Here is a 14,423-nt window from a genome sequence, read left to right as displayed (position 1 = left end):
ATTTTTATTTAGAAGCTTATACCATCGTTCATTCATAAAATTCATGAATTCTTTTATTGTTCATTTTAATAAAATTTTTCTTTTGAAAATTAAAATGGAAATTTGAAATGTAATAAAAGTGACAACCCTAATATCAAGCACATGCATCTGTACACACTGTATGTGAATATTAAGGTGTCCATTATGGCCAAAGAAGATTTTTTCGAGTGAGTGCCTTATGAGTTATGTGTTGCTCATACGACGTGGTGTTCAGTATGAACACTCAGTACAGTTTATGTATAAATTCAATTGCGTGTAACTTTTAAACGAATATTTTTGGCGAAAAAATTATACAGAATTTTGTGTAGAAAATTTTGTACTAGAAAATGTTTTTTTTGCAAATTTCCAGCTCGGCTTTAACGGCGTAAGCGGTGTCTACGGCAATAAAGAAGAAGAAAAAATCCCACTTTACTTGAGAAAAGCAGCACAATTTGAAAATAGAGAGCTTTCTTTTTTTTGTTGGATAATTTTCTTAGAGCAAAAATTTAAACATCAGAGGTGTCTGCAAAAAATTAACCGGATAAATTGCGAACACCCTAGTATATACATATATGCGCGTACTTTTGTTGGCTTAACAGAGTTCCGAGAAAGCCGTTCCCATGAACATTAGATATGCTTGACGTAAGTTGAAAATTATATACACTTAACGTTGGTGCTTGTCTCCGCTTTCATGCTGATCGCTGTGAAGGACATGCAACTAAATATTGGTTAAGAAAATAGATACTATATCAAATAAATTTACAGAAACACAGCGCCGGCTATTTGCAATTTGAGCAGAGTTGCATTTAACACAAGGCGTGGCGCGCTCAATTTTAAAGTGAATGTGAGGCAAAAGAGACATAATTAAATTGTTGTTGTAATTTTATCAAATGTTGTAATTCCAAATGGAAAATTGTACAATTATATGAAAGTATATATACTTTGTAAGGCAAAAATTCTAAAATTTAAAAATTTAAACAGTTGCACGGTTGTTTACATGCACTCTTGAATATTTGTGGCCAGACAGTGGATTTAGTATGGGCTTTGTATTATTAATTAGAATTCATTGTTCTTGCTTCCACGAATTTGGCTTGCTGCTACATTTGTTTGTACAATCACCAATCGATTTTCAATTATTACTCATTTAATGCATATTAAGTTCTGTGACCTAAAAAAATAGATTGAATGAAAGCAAGACATTGCTTTGCACATGACATTTTGTTGTGGTTATTGGTTGTTGTTGTTTTGCAATTGAGCAAAGACTACTCATTCATGTGCCGTCACATCGATTAGGGTTTACATATTTACAGATGTACATATGTATGTGCTAGCAAGGTGAACTGACCTGAATCTTTGTGACAGCGAAATGCGCTCGTCCATTTTGCAATTAGCGTTAAATGTTTTGCATTATTGTGGCTTGTTGTTGTTGTTGGTTAGCAACATGAAGGAGAAAGAACCATTCCTAAAGTTACCGTTAAACATATGTCTCAGGTCAATTTGGTGCAAGCGAGTATGGCAGGTGGAAAACGCTGCCTTTACAATTATTATGTTTTCCTAATTGATTTTGTTTAGTCTTCGAGGCTTTGAGGAATGCGAATTTATGAACTATCACTAATAAATTTTAAATATTTTGCAAACTATTTTTTATGTACCAAGTTATAAAGTTTTTATAGTTTTTATGTGGTAAGTGTTCATAATAAACAATTTTAATGCCATGAGGCGACCACATGGCGTATGAGTAATATTATTGGTGCAAAGAAATTGTTTCTTAAATTTATAACATATGGTGGTCATGTCATAAACTGCAAAATTTTTTTAGTTATTTTATGTGAATTCAAGTAGTTGCCACCTATAAGAAAATGCATATTGAATAATCATTAAATGACCGCCTTTAAAAAGAAGCTTTAAGTGAATTTTGCGAAAATCTTCAATTCAAAAATATTTTGTTATAGACTTGCCAACTATCAAGAAAAGTTAAATTTAGAAAATTATTAAAAAATATGCGCCATACATAAGGCGTTCATAGAGGTTTCCTGAAAGTGATACATTTCGGCCTAGAGTTGCCAACTACAATAAATTTGATGAAAATGTTACAAATTATGACGTTACGTGTTATGTTACAACGTTAATTATTTGGAAACTTTTAAAGAAGTAACTTGCAGAAAAGAAATCAAGTCTCATGCGAAAATCTTCATATCCATTTGAAATTGAAGAACTTTTAATTAAATAATTTTTCAGACACCACATGGCGTAGCATTATTAGTGTTAAGAAATTGTAGCTGAAGTTTATAGCACATAGTGGTCATGTCATAAACAGCAAGGTATTCTGAAAATATTTTATTATATATTTTATGTGAGTTTGAGTAGTTGCCACCGTTAAGAAAATGCATATTGAGAAATTATAAAATGACCGCCTTTAAAAAGCTGCTTTCGGTGAATACTGGGAAATTTTCCATTATAAAACTAGTTTGTTATTTAGTTGCCAACTAGCATAAAAATTAAATTTCGAAAAATTTTACAAAATATGTGTCCATACATAAGACGTTTAATAGAGACTTCCAGAAAATATTGCATTTTGGCCTAGAGTTGCCAACTACTGTAAACTTGTTGAGAATGTTACAAATTACTGCATTTAACATAACTTTAACGAAATCTTTTTGGTTTTTTAATTTCAAAGAATCCAGTTCTGAGTTATAGTGGCCATCGAGAAACATAGTTTTTGAAATTAGCTCCTAAAGGTCAGCTGTAGTTCCTTTCCAAACAAACATATTCACTAATACCAAATTTTAAAATACAGTAAAAAGATACCAAAATATATGTACAAATTTTGGATAAACAGAATAAATAAATTTAAAAGTTTTCTCAGAAAAAATCGCTTTTTTCGGCCTTATAACTGTATATAACCCCAAAATATCGCTTATTGCTGTTTGAAGGTTTTTCATTAAATTATTTTTCCTTTTATTTTTGTTATTTTATTTTTCCAATGGTTTACATTGTACCTTAATCTGTTAGAAAATATATGGAGAAAAATGTTACTCATACGCCGTGTGGAAGACAATATATACATCTTAGGTGTCAAAAAGGTCTTGGGATTTTTGGGGAATTTTTATTGAATTTTCAATTGTTCATAAAATCACTCACGCCCAGCTCTTGATCGATGCTACGGCTGCTGAAATATAGAATAAATGGAAAGTTTATTGTTCTTGGCAAAATTTAAAACGATAAAAGGATAGAGGTTCTAACTGGACATGGTTCCATGGGCATTTAGGCCATATAAGACGAATTTTTCAACCACTGCTGAGGAGTTCTGGGCATCATGTCCAAGTGGCATTACTCGTGGCTCATTTAATCTAAACTAAATTATGATACAAGTTGCATTTTCATAGAATTAGGCAGGATATTCTTATTCATTGGCATTTTAACACACCCTTTATAATGCAATCAAAATATCCACTAATTGCAAAAAAATAAGCGATGAGTGTTCGCGAATGACCAATTTTACCAACCAAAAAATCATTATGTTTTACATGTTTTTAACTGTCATGCCACCCGCAGCGTGTGCTCTGTACTCATACCAATAAGCCGCTAGCTTTTGTTATTGTATTCTTGTATATCAACATTTATTTATGCCATGTGCACAGCCTTATCTGCACATTTGGTTGTTGAAAAGCTGTTGGCTAGTGACAGAATTGTGGCAAGGAAAACAACGGCAAATGACTTACCAATCAAGCCACAAGTCAGTCGCGTCATCGTGCAACGAAAACTTGTCAATCATGTTTGTTAGCAGCTTTTGTGTTTGCACGACCGACAATTGCTGAAGTGACAATTTCGACTGACACAAATTATAGATTCGGAAAGAAATGCTTCTTTCCTAAACTTTTCAAAATTTGAAATGAGAAAGCATTTTTTATATACAAATCTGGGTATTATATATTCTTCAACCATTAACGGTAAAGGCGTTATATTTTATATATGTATGTGTCTTACGAAAAGACGGTGTGTTATATTTGCGGCAGTTTGGGTAATAATTCAGTGGTTATTGTCGTCAAAGGTCATATAAAAATTATTGGGACACAATTTCATTTCAAATTGTAAATCTTATAAACGTGTAATTATTATAAGTAGCTCTCATTTAGCCAAATTCAATGAAATTCACTGTCAAAATAAGGGGAGTGAGTGCAAAGTTAGTTTTTGACATTAAGTGGCAAACTAAACTTTCAACTTGCTATTAGATGAATAATTCTCTTGTTATTGTAGAAAGGCTTATTATAGAAATAATTTGTTTGACATTTTAGTGTCAAAAGATAGAAAAATTTGGCATAATGATAATCCTACATAATTCTAGCCCTACCGTTTCTAATATTTTTGAAATTTTTTTAAATATTACATGATCAAATTTGACTCGAACTTATCCATTTGAACGAAGCTCGAAGAATTTTTAGTTTAAACCACTTTTATGTTCGTGCGAAATTTTATTCCATATGTCAATTATTTTATGATTACAGTTGTTTTTTCCTAAGATAAAAGTTTGTGCGGCTATTTTTTCATTGGACAAAAATTAAATTACGACTTTGATTGAATGCTCTTTACGAATTTATTTACGAACACAAGTATTTGAGTGTCACTAAAAATTCAGTAAAGATCGAGAAATCAGCCAAAACTTCCGTCTGGGAGCTGTTAATAAAAATAACATTGAAAAGGTTAATGAAACAGTGCTTGAAAATCGTAGTGTGGGCATCAGAGAGATAGCAGAGGATCTCTTATAGAATGACTCACCACATTTCAATCAATATTTTGACTATCGAAATCTAGCGACTGTTTTGCTTTTTCTGTTTTCGAAATTGAAAAATCCGGCGAACTGCCGCCTTGTTGAGGCTTATAACAAGTGTACGAAAATTTTTATTAACCATTGGTATTGGAAAATGTATATTAAAATACATAAACAAGTTGTCATTCTGGTTGAAATTTTGTCAGAAAATACATAATAATCTTTTCGATTCGATCCTTAAAAATATCGGCAGTAATCGGTTCGTGAATAATGGCGATCTTAAGTATTATTTCATAGTCATATCAAAAAAGCATTTGCGAGATATAAATTAACTGAAATAAGCTTGGTAACTGAAAGAGTGTAACAATATTCACTTAGTCTTGAATTAATATAAAGTCATCGATTTAGTGTCTCGAATACACAAATATTTGAAATTCATTTAGGTCGCACTGTGTTTGGTTTATTTGTTCAAAAATAAATACATATATACTATATATCACATTATACCTGTCTGACATCGCTAAGACTACATATACATATGAAATAAATTTTTTATATTTTATTCCATAAATTCCGTCATTTTGGTAAACTTACAGGCAAGCAGATATTTTTCTGAAAGTATAAAAAGAAAACAAATACTTTTAGTCAAAATTATTAATTAAATTTTGCAAATAACCAAAACTATAAATTAGCTATAATAAATATAATATATATGGATTATGTCTAAATAAACCGCTTGTTTATGCCCACCAAGTTATTTTTCCATAAATTCTAGCAGAGAGTCTCTTCAGGCGGAACAAAAGAATACTTAGTTTATTTACTTTCAAATCTATTAAAAATCCATTAATCCACCGTAAAATAGGCAGCAAGTATAGGAAGAAAAATATATGGAAAGTTGTTTTTGGCACTCAGTAATGCCGTGAAGCATTTCATAAAATTGTTAGACAGACAGGGTTGCAGCAAGCGTTGGAAGTGCGAACAATAATGTATTCTGTAGCTGTTTTGTTTATCAAATGGTGGGAATATGCATGAATGAGCAGCCGTAGAAGCTGGTGTGTAAGGGCTGATTGTCTGTGGCAAAAAGTGAACTGCTATTGATATATATAAGTATGTGTAGTATATACACATTTAACACAAGCAGATGGTACTCTGATCAAAAAGTAAGAAATTTGGTTATAAAATGTAAACCTTTTTTTATTCTTCCAAATCAACTTTCCAAAGTACTCCAATAAAACATATTTTTGCAAAGTATTTTTTTATTCCTTGAAACAGTTAGGAAGCCACTTTCTGGTATATGAAGATCTTCTTCTATACGATTTTTAGCTCCACAACCATGGCAAAAAGGCGTCAACGCATTGACATTTTGAGTTTGTTGAATATACAGGAAACACAGCCAAGGAGATAGGGAGCCAAGTCAAGTGAATAAGGTGGTTGCGGAACGATGTGAGTCGAGTTTTTAGCAAAAAAGTCGCAAATAACCAATGCATTATGACATGATGCATTATCGTGAAGAAAGAAACAAGTGGTGTTGGCCCACAATTTCGTTCGTTAGACAATTAGTTCGATGCATAACGCTAAAATAATATTCTTCCTTGACAATTTCGACCGTCAGAAGGAGTTCATAGCACACAATTATAATCCCCTCTTCTTACTTTCAGATCATGAAGTATCCGGAGCCAAAAAAAATCTTTTTAGCAGTCTACTGCCAACACGACAATCGTTCACTAACACACTCAGTCATCAGTTTATAGAACTCTGCCGCAAGATAAATTCGCTATCGCTTAGAACATTTTCGTAGGAGATAACTTTCAAAATTCCAGCCAAGTCGGTTTTATCTTACCTATACATTGCTTGAAATATTGGGGATCAGAAACCGTGTGACATTTTGGGTGACGCGTTTGCTTAATTAGACAACAAGGTCCGCTGTGAGACTCCGTCACAGCAGTGATTGATTCTGTTTAAGTTTCATTCGATGGAATATTCAATTCGTTTCATGACGATCGATGAATCATAGCAGACATCAAAAATAAGGATCAGTTCTAGTGGAAAAGTACTTTTCTATTGTTGATGACCACTTTTTGGGATTTATATCGAATTCTTGGGCCGTTTCGACAATGAATATCAGAGAAAAACCTCCTCTTCGCGAAAGAAATAATGTTCTTCCATCTTGACAACTCTATCATGACCACGGCCAAGCTGACTGAACTCAGCTGCCAACTGTTTTCCCATCATCGATGTTCTCTAGATTACATCCAAACGTGAAAAAATCAGACATTAAGTCACTCGTCATTACTAAAAAGATAGTCACTGAGGTTTACTTTGCAGATCACCAGAAAACGTATTTCCAAACAGGTTAAAGATGATAGAAAAATCGCTGGATCAAATATATAGAGGTGAAAGGAGACTAAGTTGAGAAATATAGCCATTTTTCAGCATTTTAAACTCTCTTTGGAATAATTATTGGGCCTATGTATATTAACGAGGGATGCAAGTAGAGGGACTTTTTTCAACAACATTTTTTCGACAGATTACGCGTGAGTCGTATGCAACTGTCATGATAATTTTGTATAGTATTGTTTGATTTATGTCATGGAAAGACATACTCTTAAACAATAATTACAAATCCTTCACCTGTTTCGCTCAACTTATGGTCAACACAATCGGTCTACTCAGCGTACTGTCCGCAACACTATCACCCATCTTGAGAACCAGCGTTCATTATTGGATAATATTCGACCGATTAGACCACGACCCTCGGAATCATCGGTCCATATTTCTTTAAAAATAATGCCGGTGAAAACATAATGTCAATGGCGACTCGCCATGATAATTGACTATTTGATGCCAAAAAATTAAGCGCGTGTTCTCGGCCATATTTAATTTCAATGGGACAGCACAACTTCCCACACATCGTATCAATCAATGGATTTAAAAAGAGAACACTTCGGTGAGAAGATTATTTCAATTTTTGGGTCGGTCGATTAGCCACCAAGATCATATGATATCAAATCTTAGATTTAAGCCTTGGAGTATAAGATTACACGCGTGTCATTCGCCAGTTACCAGTCAAAATGCTCGAATGAGTCATCGAAAATTGGACTCGAGGGATGGACCATGTGAGTCGTACCCGCGGCCAACATTTGATAGATGTAATCTCTAAAAAGTAAGTACCGAACAATGTTCTTTCCAGCTGTAATAAATATTCCCCAATAAATTTGATGTTTCTTGATGTTTGAATTTAATTTTTTTAGTTTTAAAACATTTTCACTAAAAAATCGAACGGACTGCGGTGACCTCATTTTCTTGGTATGGCAAACGACATGGTTTAGAGCGCTGAAAAGCACCAAATATTGAACAAAACAATAAGAGAAAGTGGAATACTTTATTGAATCAAGGTCATTAACCGGTCGATGCACGAAAACTATTTATTATAACTATAAATATAAGAAAAGTAGGCAATGTAATTATAACCTTCAAACATTACTTGCTTCAAGTTGAGCAACCAACCAATGGACAATTTTTGACTTTTCCTGAGATCTTATTTGTGATATAACTAAAAATGTTAGCAATAAACGTAAGTAATTGCGGTACAATAGATTGGGAAAGAATTACAATCAGAATTAGCGTTTCTCATAACATACAAAGTTATGTAAGCGGAGTGAGGACTTAAGCACAACCACCACCTTAATCACAAGGAATCATAGAATCATAAGGAAGTTACTTTTTGCTTCGTGGACGTAAAACCGAATTTTTAATGAATTATTTTCGTATTTGTGTTTAAGCAGGAGGACGCCGCTTATCGAATTGCGTGTCTAACACGTATTAATGCGTGGTTTTATTGCAAATACTTGAGTGCCGACGTCAGCAGTTGTGAGTGGCGCAATGGCAAATTCATGGTCGGGTGGCAACAGCAGACTTTGCGTATCAGGCAGACCATTGCCGTTAACATACGATCGAAAACAATACACACAGGAAAAATATGAATGACGTTGGAGACCGCTAAAATGTGACCAAGCATGTGCAGGCGTTTGTGCGCGCTCAGACGGCGGAAGGGTGACTTCAAGCACGTGCCTTGTAATTTCTTCTTCTTGTTTTGTTTTGCTTGCTCTCATATTTTATTTTTATCTTTCTTGTAATTTTAATCCTTGCCAACCGCCTTTCTTCCTACGTTAATATATGTGCGTTTTCCTTCGCTTTTTTATCATTTGGCGTATATTTCACGCAACCTCAAATTCTTATATATAACATAAAAAATAAAACAATGCGTTTTTTATAAGCAGCACTATGTGCTTCTGTTGNTTGGTCAGCTAAAAGGGTTTGCGCGTGTTTCGCTCACTTAAGAATTTAGCGGATGCGCGTTTAGCGCAGTTGCACTTTTGGTTGTAATAGGACTCCAAAGTATGCAAACGGTTTGTATGTTTCTAGCATATAATGTGGGAATGGAATTTATGTAGAAGTTCATAAAATGTTGTGTTAACTTATATATATGTAATTATAAATATATATTTATTGTAATTTTACACCGAGTTGTTACTGTTTTTGGACTTTTCTCAATCGTGCGCGTGCGAAATTGTTGTGGCGGCAAAACTCAGCTTTACAGCGAATGCTTCCTTATTGCTTTCATATTGTAGCTATTTGAATGGATATTCATGAACATAAGGATGGTCATTAATAAATAAATCAAATTTTATTTATTTCATTTACACTTTTCAATCGTGATTACTACTAGCAAAGATTCCCATAGAAATTTTGGTTACCTTTAGAGACTCTTAAGGCTTATATGAAAGCCTCTATTAATCTTTTTCATGAGTTCATTTAGAAAAGAAGGTGACTTCAGCAAGTCGTGGAATTCGAGAGAAATTATAGAACCAGATTTGAATCTATATACACATTTATATAAATTTTTAGGATTTCCTTATAATATTCGAAAATTCGCGAACTTTCAGGAAAAAGTAAAAGTTTTGACCCAAAAATGAGCGGTAAATGATTTGTAAATAAAATTCGCAATGAAAATCTCATTCTAATGTCATCAAGCTAAGCTGACAAGGCGACATAGGAAAGAACACACTAGAAATAAAACACATCGAATTTTTCTCCAGTTTAAAAGACTGGATCAATGGTTGTGAGATCGACAGTTTAAACAACGAAATTGGTATATCCACTGACGCATCAAAGGGTGAAATAGGAACGCGAGCAGGCTTCTCCTGCAGTAACTCATACACAGACGGTAGCTTCAAACGAAATAACTGCATTTCTGTCTTTCAAGCCGAAATTGTGTACTTTACAGAAGGAAGGCAATTAAAAGCATCCATTTCTCAAACAATAACTAGACTTTTAGTAGGTAACTCGGTTAATATCAGTTGGGTAATAAGTCATAAGTATATGAATAATAAGAAAAGAAAAGTTGAAAACTGGAGGCACAACTCAACTAAATCGCCCTGGCTCCTTGAATTTTTATTTGAAGAAATGAACCCTAGGGGAACACTTCAGTTCTTGGATCATAAACAACACATTGCATACCACAAAGATACTTTGGTGACAGGACAAAAAGCTCCTACTGCCAGGCAAAAGGGAGCTTAGTAACATTATAACATTGCAGGAGTCATCATCAAGCCAATACCTTAAGGTACCACTTTCATAAAATGTGAAAATTGATTTCGGCGGACTGCAAAGCATGCATATAAGATGATGAGAGGGTGAAATATTAGCTTTGCGAATGCTCAGCCTACAGCCGGAAGAGGCGTGACATATTCCACGGCTCACAATACTCAAACTGAAGAAACTATTTTCCACCACAGCTGTCTCTTAAGTTTGAGCGTTCGTGGAAAATAATCTAGTTTTTTAACCAATCCATTGAGTTGCTGGACTTAATTTGGTTACCACACGGGGTCATAATGGATCTAATGATGGGTTTAGTGCGGCGGCCTGTGGTTTCATGCGCCCTTCTTTATAACCCACCAACTAATGAAAACCAAAAACTCTACCCATTTGTTAACGTATCTATGTATGCCATTACAGTCATATTTCAAGTAGAGCCATGTGATAGCTTTTGACCAGCATTGTCGTTTGATTTGAAAACTGCTACTTCGAGCCGAAGCCCTAGACACTACAGCGGCTTGGTTATGTCTATAAAACGGTTTACCACATTTTGACAATTGAATACAATTTAGAATAATACTGTTTAGGATAATGACAAAAGTTTTTTTTTTCACCTTTGGATCAAAACATGGTTTGCGTATTAGAAATCTGTGTTTCAACCTTAATAATGGTCTTTACGATTCTATATCGGATTAATTTTATATGAAATCTTTAAGTATAAAAGTTTCGATTTGCTATTTTTGATGACATACTACTATATATTTTAGAGCTCTCGTAAAAAATCGGAAATATGAGACATATGTACGTTATCATAATGTGTCTCCAAATAAATTTTTGAAGATTTGATTACACACAAAAATATCACGTATCAGCAACAAAGTTATACTACATACCAGGTTTGTTCAAAAAGTATCGCGAATTTTGAATTTTCGCGGGTTACGTATATTCGAATTTCGAATTTTTTGTGGCGTTATGTTTGTACTTACGTCTTTCACTTATACCGACAAGCTCGGACATTTTGAATGTTCACTTAATTGTTGACAGCTGCTTTGCTTGCACGTGTTTTGGATCGTCTTCGATTTTTACCTATTCAAAAAAAATGGATCAAAGAACCTGATATCAAATGTTTTCAAAATTTTTTGCTTGGCCAAAAACAGCACACTAATGATGCCGCAGCCACCGTATTCCCCAGATCTGGCCCCCTGTGACTTTTTCTTGTTCCCTAAACTGCAGAGGCCCATGAAAGGACGACGTTACGCTTCTCTTGACGAGATAAAGACGGTAAAGATAAAAAAAAAATGATTTTTTGAAGGGCTTCCAAGATTGGAAAAACCGTTGGCACAAGTGTATAATATCTCATGGGGATTACATTGAAGGGGACAAAATAGATATTCATGAGTAAATAAATAATTTTTGAAAAACACAAAATTCGCGATACTTTTGAACACACCTCGTAGTTCAACTCAATATAAAATAGTACAATGATACCTAATAAATATGGTACAATTGCTTGTTATTTTATTGCTCTTTTATTATACCAGTTGCTTGTTCGATTCACCACAACAAAACGTTTACCGCATATATGTTGGTTAATATCATTGCACAGAGGGGAGAGAGAGAATTAGCGTGTGGTTTAAGCAATCTGATGAAAAATATGTTTCCCACAATTAAGCACCACCCTAACGTACATACATTTACAATACATGATGTTCATATTTGTAAGCCTTCATAACACTGTGAGCACGTAAGTGTGTGTAGAATGCTAAAAGCCTACAAAAGCGACTTAGAAATGATTTTTCAAATCAACAGCCAACAACAAAAACAAACACTCTAGGATAATGTGCTTAATCGCCAAATTGTAGAGAGTGCTTTGGCGCCAAGCACCGAACAAACGTACACACTTACATGGCTACATTTAGACATATATCAATCTGCTGCGCTACAAATCCATTTCGTATTATTTTCATAGTAAATATTTTTGCAACAAATTGCTTAGAATTTATGTACAAAAAATTAAATGAAAATTCCAATTAAAAATGGCAATAACTTTGCATATAAAATGTTTAGCCTTTGTTTATATTAACACGGGGTTTTTTCTTTTTTCTTTTGTGGTTTTAAAAAGCTTTTACCGGTTTTCGTTCAAATCCCTGGTACTCTCATATATACACATATATATACTTATATATTATATACTTATATATATTTACATATTATATGTATATATTATGTATCGTGACCGCTGCTTGTCGCTCATCACTAGTGGCATTTAGGGGTGCCCAAACTACCCGCTACATTATTTCCTTATTTATATTTTCGTGCAATGCCATCGTTGTTGATTTGCTTACTTAATAAATTAGTGAAGAATTGTTGCAAGCAGAGTGAATCTTTGAACTCATAAACGTTTACGGCTCGCGCATAAAATATCGATTGTATATATTTAAATCGATCTATATAAATGGGTGTGTTTATAATTTTTCCAAAAAAAAAAAAATAAAAAATCGTGCCTCACATACGCCATGCCAAGCGTTAAACAAACGGTATATGCCGCCATTGCCCAGCTGGCGTATAATAACAAAAATGAAGCGCTTTATTGATGCCCCAGTAATGACGTCATATCGCCATGAAATACCGTTGTACGCTTGTGTGCGCGCGAAATTGGCGTATGCAAAACGTGTTGGCATCATCAACGGCCAGCGGCAGCCTCTGATCCAATATGCTTTGGGAAGCGACTTTTTGCTTTTCCCTTTTTAGCGTCTTCTTTTGTTCTCTTTTGTTGCCGTGTTTTTGCAAATTTTCACATTTATTCGGGCTTTTATTTGTTTGGATTGCGGCCAAAGCATTTGGCCGTGTGAGCAGCAAAAATGCAATCGACAATCAGCGGAGCGTGATTTTACTGAATAAACTGAAGTTTGTGTGTGTGGCTGTGCGAAAGAGTTTGCGAAACTGGAAATTTAATATTAAAATCTGTTGTAAGTAAATAGTCTGTGTCAAAGTAGAAGTGAAACGGAACTCGCTGAGAAGAAGTCGAGTGGTGAGTTAAAGGCGCAGAAATTACTTATCCTATTTTTAAATTTATGTAAATATAACTTCGTTTTTCGATCCGCCACTTCTGTTCACGCTTTAAATGAACTTCGCGATTTTATAACAAAATTTTAAAGTAGCAACAAATATATCCATTTGAATTCCATTTAATAGAGCATGTGTTTACTACGTTGAGTCGGCAGAAACTCTCTTTGTTTTATCTCTAGTATTTTATAACAGCATATTTCACTTATGCTTGGTTTTGTGAAATGAAGGCAACTTCTTTTCAGTCTGCTTAGTTTATGTCGGTAGTGAATTCGATTCAGCACTTCTCTGCATTTAACATTGAACTCCGCCTGTAATACAAATTTTCTGTAAGAGAATATATGGTGACTACATAAAATTGGTATAAACACTCTTCAGTTTATCTCAATACATTTATACCACTTATATGATTTATACCAGTTGTTGTTCGATTCGCTACTCTTCGAGCTTTTAATGAAAATTATAGGTAGTTTCTTTCTGCTTAATTTATGGCAGTAGAGTATTCGATTCGCCGCTTCTTTGTTCGCTACATTTAATATCATCCATTTTTATTAAAAGATTTATGTAAAAGAGTATGAGAGTTCTCAAAAAACGGGTGTAGAATCTTTTATTTCTGTATCTTAGGATTTATACCAGTTTATTAGAACTTCTTTGCTTTCCACATTTGAACTTCGCCCTCTTATAATTTTTTATTTTTTTTTTGTAAAAGAGTATCAGAGTTTGTTTATCTTCAACAAAGTGGTATATAATCAATTAATTTCATCTGCAAATATTTTTACCAGTTTATTTAATTCTCCTTTCTAGATATACAGTGATGTGCGATGAAATAAAGCCATACATTTTCTGATGATATTATTGCMCTTAAATTTTTTTTAAGAATCTAACATGCTATGAACTAATTGTAGTTCAATACTCACATCGTCTGTGTATATTTTCCCGTTACTTCTGAATTCAACTTCGAGTTCATTTTTAA

At 33.7% G+C, this 14,423-nt stretch overlaps 1 protein-coding gene across 1 annotated transcript in view; it reads right to left on the bottom strand.

Moving 5' to 3' along the window:
* Positions 1-14,423, bottom strand: part of LOC108965332 (potassium voltage-gated channel protein Shab) — a 204,972-nt gene that overhangs the window by 109,264 nt on the left and 81,285 nt on the right. Inside the window, exon 3 of the mRNA XM_018927670.1 lies at positions 5,381-5,398. The gene's annotated coding sequence lies outside the window, so the exon portion shown is untranslated. The remainder of the gene's footprint in view (positions 1-5,380; positions 5,399-14,423) is intronic.

This window comes from Bactrocera latifrons, unplaced genomic scaffold (genome assembly GCF_001853355.1).
Source record: "Bactrocera latifrons isolate USDA-ARS-PBARC rearing strain unplaced genomic scaffold, ASM185335v1 scaffold_139, whole genome shotgun sequence".
Taxonomy (NCBI): domain Eukaryota; kingdom Metazoa; phylum Arthropoda; class Insecta; order Diptera; family Tephritidae; genus Bactrocera; species Bactrocera latifrons.
This window is presented reverse-complemented; position numbering and strand designations above follow the sequence as displayed.